The sequence below is a fragment of the Musca autumnalis genome, unplaced genomic scaffold (genome assembly GCF_047663935.1).
Source record: "Musca autumnalis isolate F117 unplaced genomic scaffold, ASM4766393v1 scaffold_5, whole genome shotgun sequence".
In the NCBI taxonomy this organism is placed as follows: Eukaryota; Metazoa; Arthropoda; class Insecta; order Diptera; family Muscidae; genus Musca; species Musca autumnalis.
The window spans coordinates 203937056-203948268 of record NW_027412088.1 but is presented as its reverse complement, the minus strand read 5'-3'; positions in this window follow the sequence as shown (position 1 = coordinate 203948268).

Below are 11213 nucleotides of genomic sequence, written 5' to 3'. Positions count from 1 at the left end.
TAAGAAAGAACTCGTGGAGTTCATAAGAAAGAACTCGTGGAGTTCATAAGAAAGAACTCGTGGAGTTCATAAGAAAGAACTCGTGGAGTTCATAAGAAAGAACTCGTGGAGTTCATAAGAAAGAACTCGTGGAGTTCATAAGAAAGAACTCGTGGAGTTCATAAGAAAGAACTCGTGGAGTTCATAAGAAAGAACTCGTGGAGTTCATAAGAAAGAACTCGTGGAGTTCATAAGAAAGAACTCGTGGAGTTCATAAGAAAGAACTCGTGGAGTTCATAAGAAAGAACTCGTGGAGTTCATAAGAAAGAACTCGTGGAGTTCATAAGAAAGAACTCGTGGAGTTCATAAGAAAGAACTCGTGGAGTTCATAAGAAAGAACTCGTGGAGTTCATAAGAAAGAACTCGTGGAGTTCATAAGAAAGAACTCGTGGAGTTCATAAGAAAGAACTCGTGGAGTTCATAAGAAAGAACTCGTGGAGTTCATAAGAAAGAACTCGTGGAGTTCATAAGAAAGAACTCGTGGAGTTCATAAGAAAGAACACGTGGAGTTCATAAGAAAGAACTCGTGGAGTTCATAAGAAAGAACTCGTGGAGTTCATAAGAAAGAACTCGTGGAGTTCATAACAAAGAACTCGTGGAGTTCATAAGAAAGAACTCGTGGAGTTAATAAGAAAGAACTCGTGGAGTTCATAAGAAAGAACTCGTGGAGTTAATAAGAAAGAACTCGTGGAGTTCATAAGAAAGAACTCGTGGAGTTCATAAGAAAGAACTCGTGGAGTTCATAACAAAGAACTCGTGGAGTTCATAAGAAAGAACTCGTGGAGTTAATAAGAAAGAACTCGTGGAGTTCATAAGAAAGAACTCGTGGAGTTAATAAGAAAGAACTCGTGGAGTTCATAAGAAAGAACTCGTGGAGTTCATAAGAAAGAACTCGTGGAGTTCATAAGAAAGAACTCGTGGAGTTCATAAGAAAGAACTCGTGGAGTTCATAAGAAAGAACTCGTGGAGTTCATAAGAAAGAACTCGTGGAGTTCATAGGAATTCGTGGAGTTCATAGGAACTCGTGGAGTTCATAAGAAAGAACTCGTGGAGTTCATAAGAAAGAACTCGTGGAGTTCATAAGAAAGAACTCGTGGAGTTCATAAGAAAGAACTCGTGGAGTTCATAAGAAAGAACTCGTGCAGTTCATAAGAAAGAACTCGTGGAGTTCATAAGAAAGAACTCGTGGAGTTCATAAGAAAGAACTCGTGGTGTTCATAAGAAAGAACTCGTGGAGTTCATAAGAAAGAACTCGTGGAGTTCATAAGAAAGAACTCGTGGAGTTCATAAGAAAGAACTCGTGGAGTTCATAAGAAAGAACTCGTGGAGTTCATAAGAAAGAACTCGTGGAGTTCATAAGAAAGAACTCGTGGAGTTCATAGGAATTCGTGGAGTTCATAGGAACTCGTGGAGTTCATAAGAAAGAACTCGTGGAGTTCATAAGAAAGAACTCGTGGAGTTCATAAGAAAGAACTCGTGGAGTTCATAAGAAAGAACTCGTGGAGTTCATAAGAAAGAACTCGTGGAGTTCATAAGAAAGAACTCGTGGAGTTCATAAGAAAGAACTCGTGGAGTTCATAAGAAAGAACTCGTGGAGTTCATAAGAAAGAACTCGTGGAGTTCATAAGAAAGAACTCGTGGAGTTCATAAGAAAGAACTCGTGGAGTTCATAAGAAAGAACTCGTGGAGTTCATAAGAAAGAACTCGTGGAGTTCATAAGAAAGAACTTGTGGAGTTCATAAGAATGAACTCGTGGAGTTCATAAGAAAGAACTCGTGGAGTTCATAAGAAAGAACTCGTGGAGTTCATAAGAAAGAACTCGTGGAGTTCATAAGAAAGAACTGGTGGAGTTCATAAGAAAGAACTCGTGGAGTTCATAAGAAAGAACTCGTGGAGTTCATAAGAAAGAACTCGTGGAGTTCATAAGAAAGAACTCGTGGAGTTCATAAGAAAGAACTCGTGGAGTTCATAAGAAAGAACTCGTGGAGTTCATAAGAAAGAACTCGTGGAGTTCATAAGAAAGAACTCGTGGAGTTCATAAGAAAGAACTCGTGGAGTTCATAAGAAAGAACTCGTGGAGTTCATAAGAAAGAACTCGTGGAGTTCATAAGAAAGAACTCGTGGAGTTCATAAGAAAGAACTCGTGGATTTCATAAGAAAGAACTCGTGGAGTTCATAAGAAAGAACTCGTGGAGTTCATAAGAAAGAACTCGTGGAGTTCATAAGAAAGAACTCGTGGAGTTCATAAGAAAGAACTCGTGGAGTTCATAAGAAAGAACTCGTGGAGTTCATAAGAAAGAACTCGTGGAGTTCATAAGAAAGAACTCGTGGAGTTCATAAGAAAGAACTCGTGGAGTTCATAAGAAAGAACTCGTGGAGTTCATAAGAAAGAACTCGTGGAGTTCATAATAAAGAACTCGTGGAGTTCATAATAAAGAACTCGTGGAGTTCATAGGAACTCGTGGAGTTCATAATAAAGAACTCGTGGAGTTCATAGGAACTCGTGGAGTTCATAATAAAGAACTCGTGGAGTTCATAGGAACTCGTGGAGTTCATAGGAACTCGTGGAGTTCATAGGAACTCGTGGAGTTCATAGGAACTCGTGGAGTTCATAATAAAGAACTCGTGGAGTTCATAATAAAGAACTCGTGGAGTTCATAGGAACTCGTGGAGTTCATAATAAAGAACTCGTGGAGTTCATAGGAACTAGTGGAGTTCATAGGAACTAGTGGAGTTCATAGGAACTAGTGGAGTTCATAGGAACTCTCGGAGTTCATTGGAAATCGTTGAGTTCATAGGAACTGGTGGAGTTCATTGGAAATCGTTGAGTTCATAGGAACTGGTGGAGTTCATGGGAACTCGTTGAGTTTATAGCTCTGTTCCAGAATTAAAAAAAGTTTTTACAATTTTCCACTTTTACACATTTTGCGTTCCCGTACACAAAATTTATATGAAAATCGTTTACGACTTTTACCACTTTATAAAGTAGGGGAACAGGACATATATAAACTCGTGGAGTTCATGGGAACTCAAAGGTATTCATATGAACCCGTGAAGTTCTAACAAACTAGAAACTCCTCTAAAGAACTCGTGGAGTTCCTGAATTCGTAGTCCATTAGCTTTGTGGAGTTCAAAGAAGTCGTGAAATCCGAAGGAACTACTGCAGTTTATATAAAGTCACGGAGTTTTAGGGAGCTTGTGGAGTTCTTAGGAACCCCGTGGAGTTCATAGTAACTCGTGGAGTTCATAGGAACTCGTGGAGTTCATAGAAACTCATGGAGTTCATAGAAACTCATGGAGTTTTAAGGAGTTCATAGGAACTCAAAGGTATTCATATGAACCCGTGAAGTTCTAACAAACTAGAAACTCCTCTAAAGAACTCGTCAAAGAACTCGTGGAGTTCCTTGGAACTCGCTGAATTCGTAGGAGCTCGTGGAGTTCTTAGGAACTAGTGGAACTAAAGGAACTATATGAGTTCATAAGAGCTCGAGGAGCCCGCAAAAACCTTGTTGAGTTGATATAAAATCAAGGAAACTCTTGGAGTTCATAGGAAATTGCGAAGTTCAAAGGAACTAGTGTTGTCCATAGGATTTTGAAGGAACTAGTGGATAATAGGATCTCGAAGTGTTCATAAGGACTTGTAGAGTTCATAGGAATAGCGAAAATATACGATTTTATGGAGTTACACAAAATGGGGGCTCAACATCGTGGATTTATTGAATCAATGAAGCTTCAGAATAAATCTTCTCCAAATGTTGTAACTCTTTATATCGAGGTCACACTGTATTGTCCCCAATACATATATGTATGTTGTGGATTACAACAACTAACGAACGCATGCTTCTAATCTCGTTTTTTTTTTTGTTGTTTTGTTTTTCTTTTATAAATTATCAAACAAACCGAAAAGGGCGTAATTGTTGTAAAAAAGTTAATGCCGACTAACTACTGCCGAATGGAAATACACATTAGGTCGGCAGACGAAAATGCCTCATAAAATCTGATAAGTGAGCCAGGGGGATTATGATTCGTTGAACTTTTACTACAGTTTTAGGGTGTTTACATTAGAAGGAGCTCGAGTCAACTTTCTGTAGGATAATTTAATTTAATTGAATGGAATTGATCATGTAACTCCACTTTAGGGCTATGGAAACGAAGTTTTAAACGAAGTACTCAGGACTCAAAATAGCTATTATGGGAAAATAAAATTATTGGAACATTTGTATCCTTGTCTGAATTTACCCCTCATTTCTCAAATTTTCAAATTATGGCAAACTTTCAAAGTCGACCTAATATCTCAAAACGTAGATAAGTGTCTGATTCTGTGTGAGTCTAATTGTAGGTCTCTTCAATTTTGTAGAACATGGACATATTGTTTAAAAAATTAATTGTCGGACAAAAAAGAAACGGTAGCTATAGAACTGTCTGCTTAAATATGGGTTAATTGTTCCAAGAAAATAAACGACAACAAATTTTGAATGAATTTGACATAGAAAAGAGATTCTTGGATAAAGAAGAGGAGAGGGGGGTTGGCTAAGATAAATAAATACATAGTAGGCACAATTTATACAATTTTAATGGGTTAGATAAGGTATTGCACCTACATACCTACCATGCCAGCATCCACATTATCTTTGCGTAATCCACCATGGTTATGTTTGAAATGAAATTCTAACATATTTATTACCTGCGCTATTTAAACTTAAAGCTGAAAACACATCCAACGTTTGAGTACAGTTTTGTGTCATTTCTGGAAGAAGAATAAAGAAAAAAATTAAACTTGGCAGCACTTTGTCTTTATTCATTTATCAGAAATGACACAAAACTTTACTCAGACGTTGGATGTGTTTTCAGCTTAAGAGTTATCTTTAAATGAGATATGATTTTTATTAACAAACATTTTCTCAATAAACGTTACATCCTAAGCTTAAGGATTTTTGAAAAACTAATCGTGTTTAAGAACACTTGGGATATATGTGGGAACAGATTGAAGTTCCCAAGAAGTAGTGATGTTTCCAAAGGCATTTTAGGCTCATAATAACAAGTACCATTCAACAAGGAGTGTAGTTCGCAAGATATAAACAGTTATTAAAATAATTAAACAATTTATTGAAAGACTTCATAAGAACTCGTAGATCTCCATAGAGCTTGAACAGTTCCCAGAACTCGTGGTGTTGAAAAAGTACGTTACGTTTATTGGGAGAACTTCTGGAGATCACAAAAAATTTTGGACTTCGTTCGACTTCAAGGTGTTCTTAAGAAGAGTTCAAAAGAATTCGAACGTGTTCGTAAAAGTTCAGGCAGTTCCATGGCACAATATTACAGGTACAACGGCAAAAACAGCTGATTTTCACGCTAGTTGTCAAAATGCATTATTGTGAATAAAATCACATACAAAAGGTAACCAACCAATTCACAGTAATGCGTTATTGTGAACAAATTTGACGTTTGGTATGGTAAATGGCACAATTATTGTTATTGATGTAACACCTTCTTATTGCACCATGGACAGTTCCTAAGTATCAAGGGACCGATAGAGTTCATACCATGGCACAATTACCCAGGTAGTGGTATCACACCAACTGTTCGAATATGAAAAGACAAATCCCTTTATAAGAAAATTATTTTTGTTGTAATTTCCCCAACAACTAATTGTGTAATTGTGTCATGGTTCATACTTAAAAAAAGTTCCTACAAACCCACAGTTCCACATAGGAATTACTAAAGTTCAAAGTGTTTTCATTGAAACTTTTGGAATTTTTAGAGAGATTAGGATATTCTTAGATATCGAGACGCATGGTTTCACGACATTATTTCAATTAAAACTACTTCAGTGGGACCAAAGACTAACAATGTATAAATTTCACAGAAACTCTTGGAGAGTCATAGAGAACATCAAAAGTCAATGAATTCATAGGAGCCCTAAAGTTAAGATTAATATAAGTAAAACCAAAGTAATAAGCACAAAATCCAGAAACTCAAACCACTTTTTTTAATTAGAGACGAAAAGATCGAATTCGTGTAGAAATTATGTTATCTCGGAGGTATAATTGCAATCGAAGGCGGATCGGAAGACGACAGCATCAGACGAGAGAAGAAGAAAGTGGATAGGTCACGCGTTGAGGAAAAATAACGAAGAACTATTCCGCCAAGGCCTAGATTGGCTTCCGCGAGGTAGCATAAAAAGAAAGAAAGAAGGAGTTAGTCTCCACCGGAAAAGATGGAGCGAAATAAAAACAATAGCAAATGACGGATCATCCTGGAGGATGTCCGTAGGGGCCCTATGCACCTCAGAGAGTTACGCGGAAACAGAAGATACAATTAATCGGATTCTTATGTACTCGTAAAGCTCATGACAACACATTGAGTTCGTATGTACTCATGGAGTTTATTGGAACTCACGGAGTTAATATGAACTAAATCTGTTCATAGGAACTTATGGAGTTCATTGGAACTCGCAGATTTGGCAGGAAATAATGCGAGTTCATTTGAACTTACCGAGTCCATAAAGACGCATAGAATTCATAGGAACTCATGGAGTGTTTAGGAATTAATGGAGTTCTTTGGAACTCACGGATTTTGTAGGAACTCACAAAGTTCGTAGGAACTAAGGGACTTTACAGGAACTCATGGAGTCCATACAAATGCACAGAGTTCATAGGAACTCACAAAGTTTGTAGGAACTCAATGAGTCCATAGAAAATACGGTAATACATACGAACTCGTAGGAACTCATATGAACTAAAAGTGTTCGTAGGAGCTCACAGCATTCACAAGAGAGAATATATGTCAGAGAAACGCACAGAGTACGTAGATATTTACAGAGTTCATAGGAATTCACAGAGTTTATAGGAACTAACATATGATCTGTTCCTTTACTTCTGAAAATGGTAAAACCGGCAAAAGTGGCAAAAACTGTAAACTGCTCCCATATGAATTGGACAGTGTCTGAAGTAAAGGAACGCTTTTCGAGTAGAAAGTGGTAAAACTTGAGGATTCTTGCAAGTAAGGGAACAGAACTATATTCTCTAGGAATTCACAGTGTTCATATGAACTTAAAGTGTTCAAAGGTAATCCCAGTGTTCATAGAGTTCACAGTAACTCATGGAGTTCGAATGAACTCATGAACTCTATGACCTCATGGCATTTGTATGAACTTACGGAGTTCGTATAAACTCAAAAAGTTCCTATGAGAAAACGAAGGAACTCATGGAGTTCATAGGAACTCCAAAAGTTCAATAGAAATATCAGAAGCATACGGAACGCATAGAGTGCACAAAAAATCATGAAGTTCGTATGAACTCATGTATTTAACAGGAACTCTAAAAGTTCATAGGAACACTAAAAGTTCATAGGAACTCCTAGAGTTCATTGGAACTGCTAGAGTTCATTGGAACTCCTAGAGTTCGTAGGAACTCCTAGAGTTCATAGGAACTCCAAGAGTTCATAGGAGCTCCTGGAGTTTCCTGGAGCTCCTGGAGTTCATAGGAACTCTTAGAATTCATTGGAACTCAATGAGTTAATAGAAACACATACAACTGCTAGAGTTCATAGGAACTACTAGACTCTTAGAGTTCATTGGAATTCTTAGAGTTCATAGGAATTCCTGGAGTTTATAGGAACGCCTAGAGTTCATAGGAACTCCTAGAGTTTATAGGAACTCCTAGAGTTTATAGGAACTCCTAGAGTTCATAGGAACTCCTAGAGTTCATAGGAACTCCTAGAGTTCATAGGAACTCCTAGAGTTCATAGGAACTCCTAGAGTTCATAGGAACTCCTAGAGTTCATAGGAACTATTAGAGTTCATTGGAATTATTAGAGTTCATTGGAATTATTAGAGTTTATTGGAACTCTTAAAATTCAAAGCAACTCTAAGAGTTCATAGGAATTCCTAAAGTTTATAGGAACGCCTAGAGTTCATAGGAACTCCTAGAGTTTATAGGAACTCCTAGAGTTCATAGGAACTCTTAGAGTTCATAGGAACTCCTAGAGTTCATAGGAACTCCTAGAGTTCATTGGAATTACACTGTGCCACAAATTGGAACTCAAGGTCTGTGCGGTGGAAAATTCCTTTTGGAGATGAAAGCCCTTAGTGAGTATATTAAGAACCCAAAAGGAAATTTTCCTCATAGGTCAAGTTTCTATGATGCTTGAGAAAATAGTTTTATATCTCTGTTTGCCGTTATTGGAGCTTCCTTTTGAGATTACATGTCTTCAGTCAAATCGAATGGCGAATCTTTTTGTAGAACATTTCATTCTTCTAACTCAATTCCTTTCATGTCCTTTTCGTCCCTTCTTTCTTGAACCGTAGTAAAAGTACAACAAGATGAGATTTTACAGCATCCAAATATTCCACAAAAATGTTGCTCAGAGAATTTTAGGTACGGTTCTCATTGACAACTAATCGATATTGTCACGTTTTCATAGTCTTTTTTGACATTTACCCGGTTTTTGTTCAGAAAAAACCTATGTTTTGTTTTTCTGTATATTGGTTATTTGTTATGTATTGGTAGGTAGACATACCCATTGTTTATCTCTTATATTGACATCTGGAATGTATCTGAAATATTTACCATATATAGCTCCCGATATGCTGAACACGTTAATGACAAATTTTCTAGGAAAATAGATCCGGTTATCTATAAAATCCGGATTTTGTACCGATTTTAAGTAACCGATTAAGTTTATATGTGTACCATTAAAAAGCTAATAAAATTGCCAATCAGGGAAAATAAATTTTTTGACAGCATCTTACCTCAGTTCGGTGCTAAAACAAAAAACCCGTATTCTTGAACCGTTTTTAAGGAAAAATATCACTGCGCGTAAATATGAAGATAAAAGCTTGGTGGGTGAAATATTATTTTTGCCGATGATGTTAATATTATGAACCCGGAAGGACAGTTATGCCATAGGTCAAACTTCTGATTTATGGCGTGATGCATACATTCTTGATGAACTTTAAGAGCACGACAATAAACCCGTAACATAAATTCCATTTCGCTATAACTCAGAAGTTTGACCTATGGCATAACTGTCCTTCCGGGTTCATAATATTAACTTCATCGACTTTCATCGGCAAAAATAATATTTCACACACCAAGCTTTTATCTTCATATTTACGCGCAGTGATATTTTTCCTTAAAAACTGTTCAAGAATACGGGTTTTTTGTTTAAGTACCGAACTCAGGTAAGATGCTGTCAAAAAATTTATTTTCCCTGATTGGCAATTTTATTAGCTTTCTAATGGTATACATATAAGCTTAATCGGTTACTTAAAATCGGTACAAAATCCGGGTTTTATATCGCTATATCCGGTTCAAAATATTAGATAACCGGATATATTTTCCAAGAAAATTTGTCATTAACGTGTTCAGCATATCGAGAGCTATATATTGTAAATATTTCAGATACATTCCAGATGTCAATATAAGCGATAACCAATGGGTATGTCTACCTAACAAATAACCAATATACAGAAAAACAAAACATAGGTTTTTTCTGAACAAAAACCGGGTAAATGTCAAAAAAGACAATGAAAACGTGACAATATCGATTAGTTGTCAATGAGAACCGCACCTAAAATTCTCTGAGCAACATTTTTGTGGAATATTTGGATGCTGTAAAATCTCATCTTGTAGTACTTTTACTACGGTTCAAGAAAGAAGGGACGAAAAGGACATGAAAGGAATTGAGTTAGAAGAATGAAATGTTCTACAAAAAGATTCGCCATTCGATTTGACTGAAGACATGTAATCTCAAAACGAAGCTCCAATAACGGCAAACAGAGATATAAAGCTATTTTCTCAAGCATCATAGGCTAAAATTCAAAAAATTCATCGCGCGATATCTCAGAAACTTGACCTATGAGGAAAATTTCCTTTTGGGTTCTTAATATACTCACTAAGGGCTTTCATCTCCAAAAGGAATTTTCCACCGCACAGAAACCTTGTTGCACAGTGTTATTAGAGTTCAAAGCAACTCTTAGAGTTCATTGGAACTCCTAGAGTTCATAGGAACTCCTAGATTTCATAGGAACTCCTAGATTTCATAGGAACTCCTTAAGTTCATTGAAACTCCTAGAGTTCATAGGAACTCCTAGAGTTTTATAGGAACTCTTAGAGTTTATTGGAACTTCTAGAGTTCATAGGACATCTAGAGTTCATTGGAACTCAAAGAGTTCATAGAAATATATTAGAGTTGGCCAATCTAGTTCCTGGAGCGGATCGATCTTTCTAGTTCCTTTTGGGAAAAGGAACTAGTTCTTTAATATAGTTCCATAGTTCCGAGAGCGATATAGTTCAATGAATCCTTCTCTTTCAGCTTTCTTTCTATTTCCTTCGTTCCAAATAGTTCCGAGAGTAAAGTAGTTGTACGAATCGTTCTCTTTCTTTGTGTTTTCATCTTTCAGTGGATGAATTGACATAAAAATAAATTGCAGCGATGTAACGAGGATGTGATTTACGTTTATTTAACAATGTGGTCGCATCGGAATGATGAAGGAACCGAGCGTGAAAGATCAATGTGAGTGTTGAATTAAATAAAAAATAATTATACAAGTGAAAAGAATTATATTCACGGCTGCAACTATATGAACTAATGGAACTATATAAATGAAAGAGCCGGATATAGTTCCAATAGTTCCTTGTTCGGAATAGTTTCTTGGAACTAGTTCGTTCAGAAACTACACAACTCTAAAATATATACAGTTCATAACAACTCCTATAGTTCATAGGAACTCCTAGAGTCCATAGGAGCTCTTAGAGTTCATAGCAACTCTTGGAGTTCATTGGAACTCCTAGATTTCGTTGGAATTCCAAGAGTTCATAGGAACAGCTAGAGTTCATAGAAAGTCAGGATAGGAAATCATAATTTCAGAAAGTTTCACGGATTTCATATGAGTCCATAGGAACGCATATGAACTCGAAGAGTTCACAGGAATGCACAGAGTTCATATGAACTCGTGGAGTTCTTAGGATATCCTTAGTAACTCCTAGAGTTCGTAGGAACTCCTAGAGTTTATAGGAAGTCCTAGAGTTCATTGGACCTCTTAGAGTTCATAGCAACTCTTGGAGTTCATTGGAACTCTCAGAGTTCAACGGGACTCCTAGAGTTCATTGAAACTTCTATAGTTCGTTGGAATTCCTAAAGTTCGTAGGAACTCTTAGGTTTCATTGGAA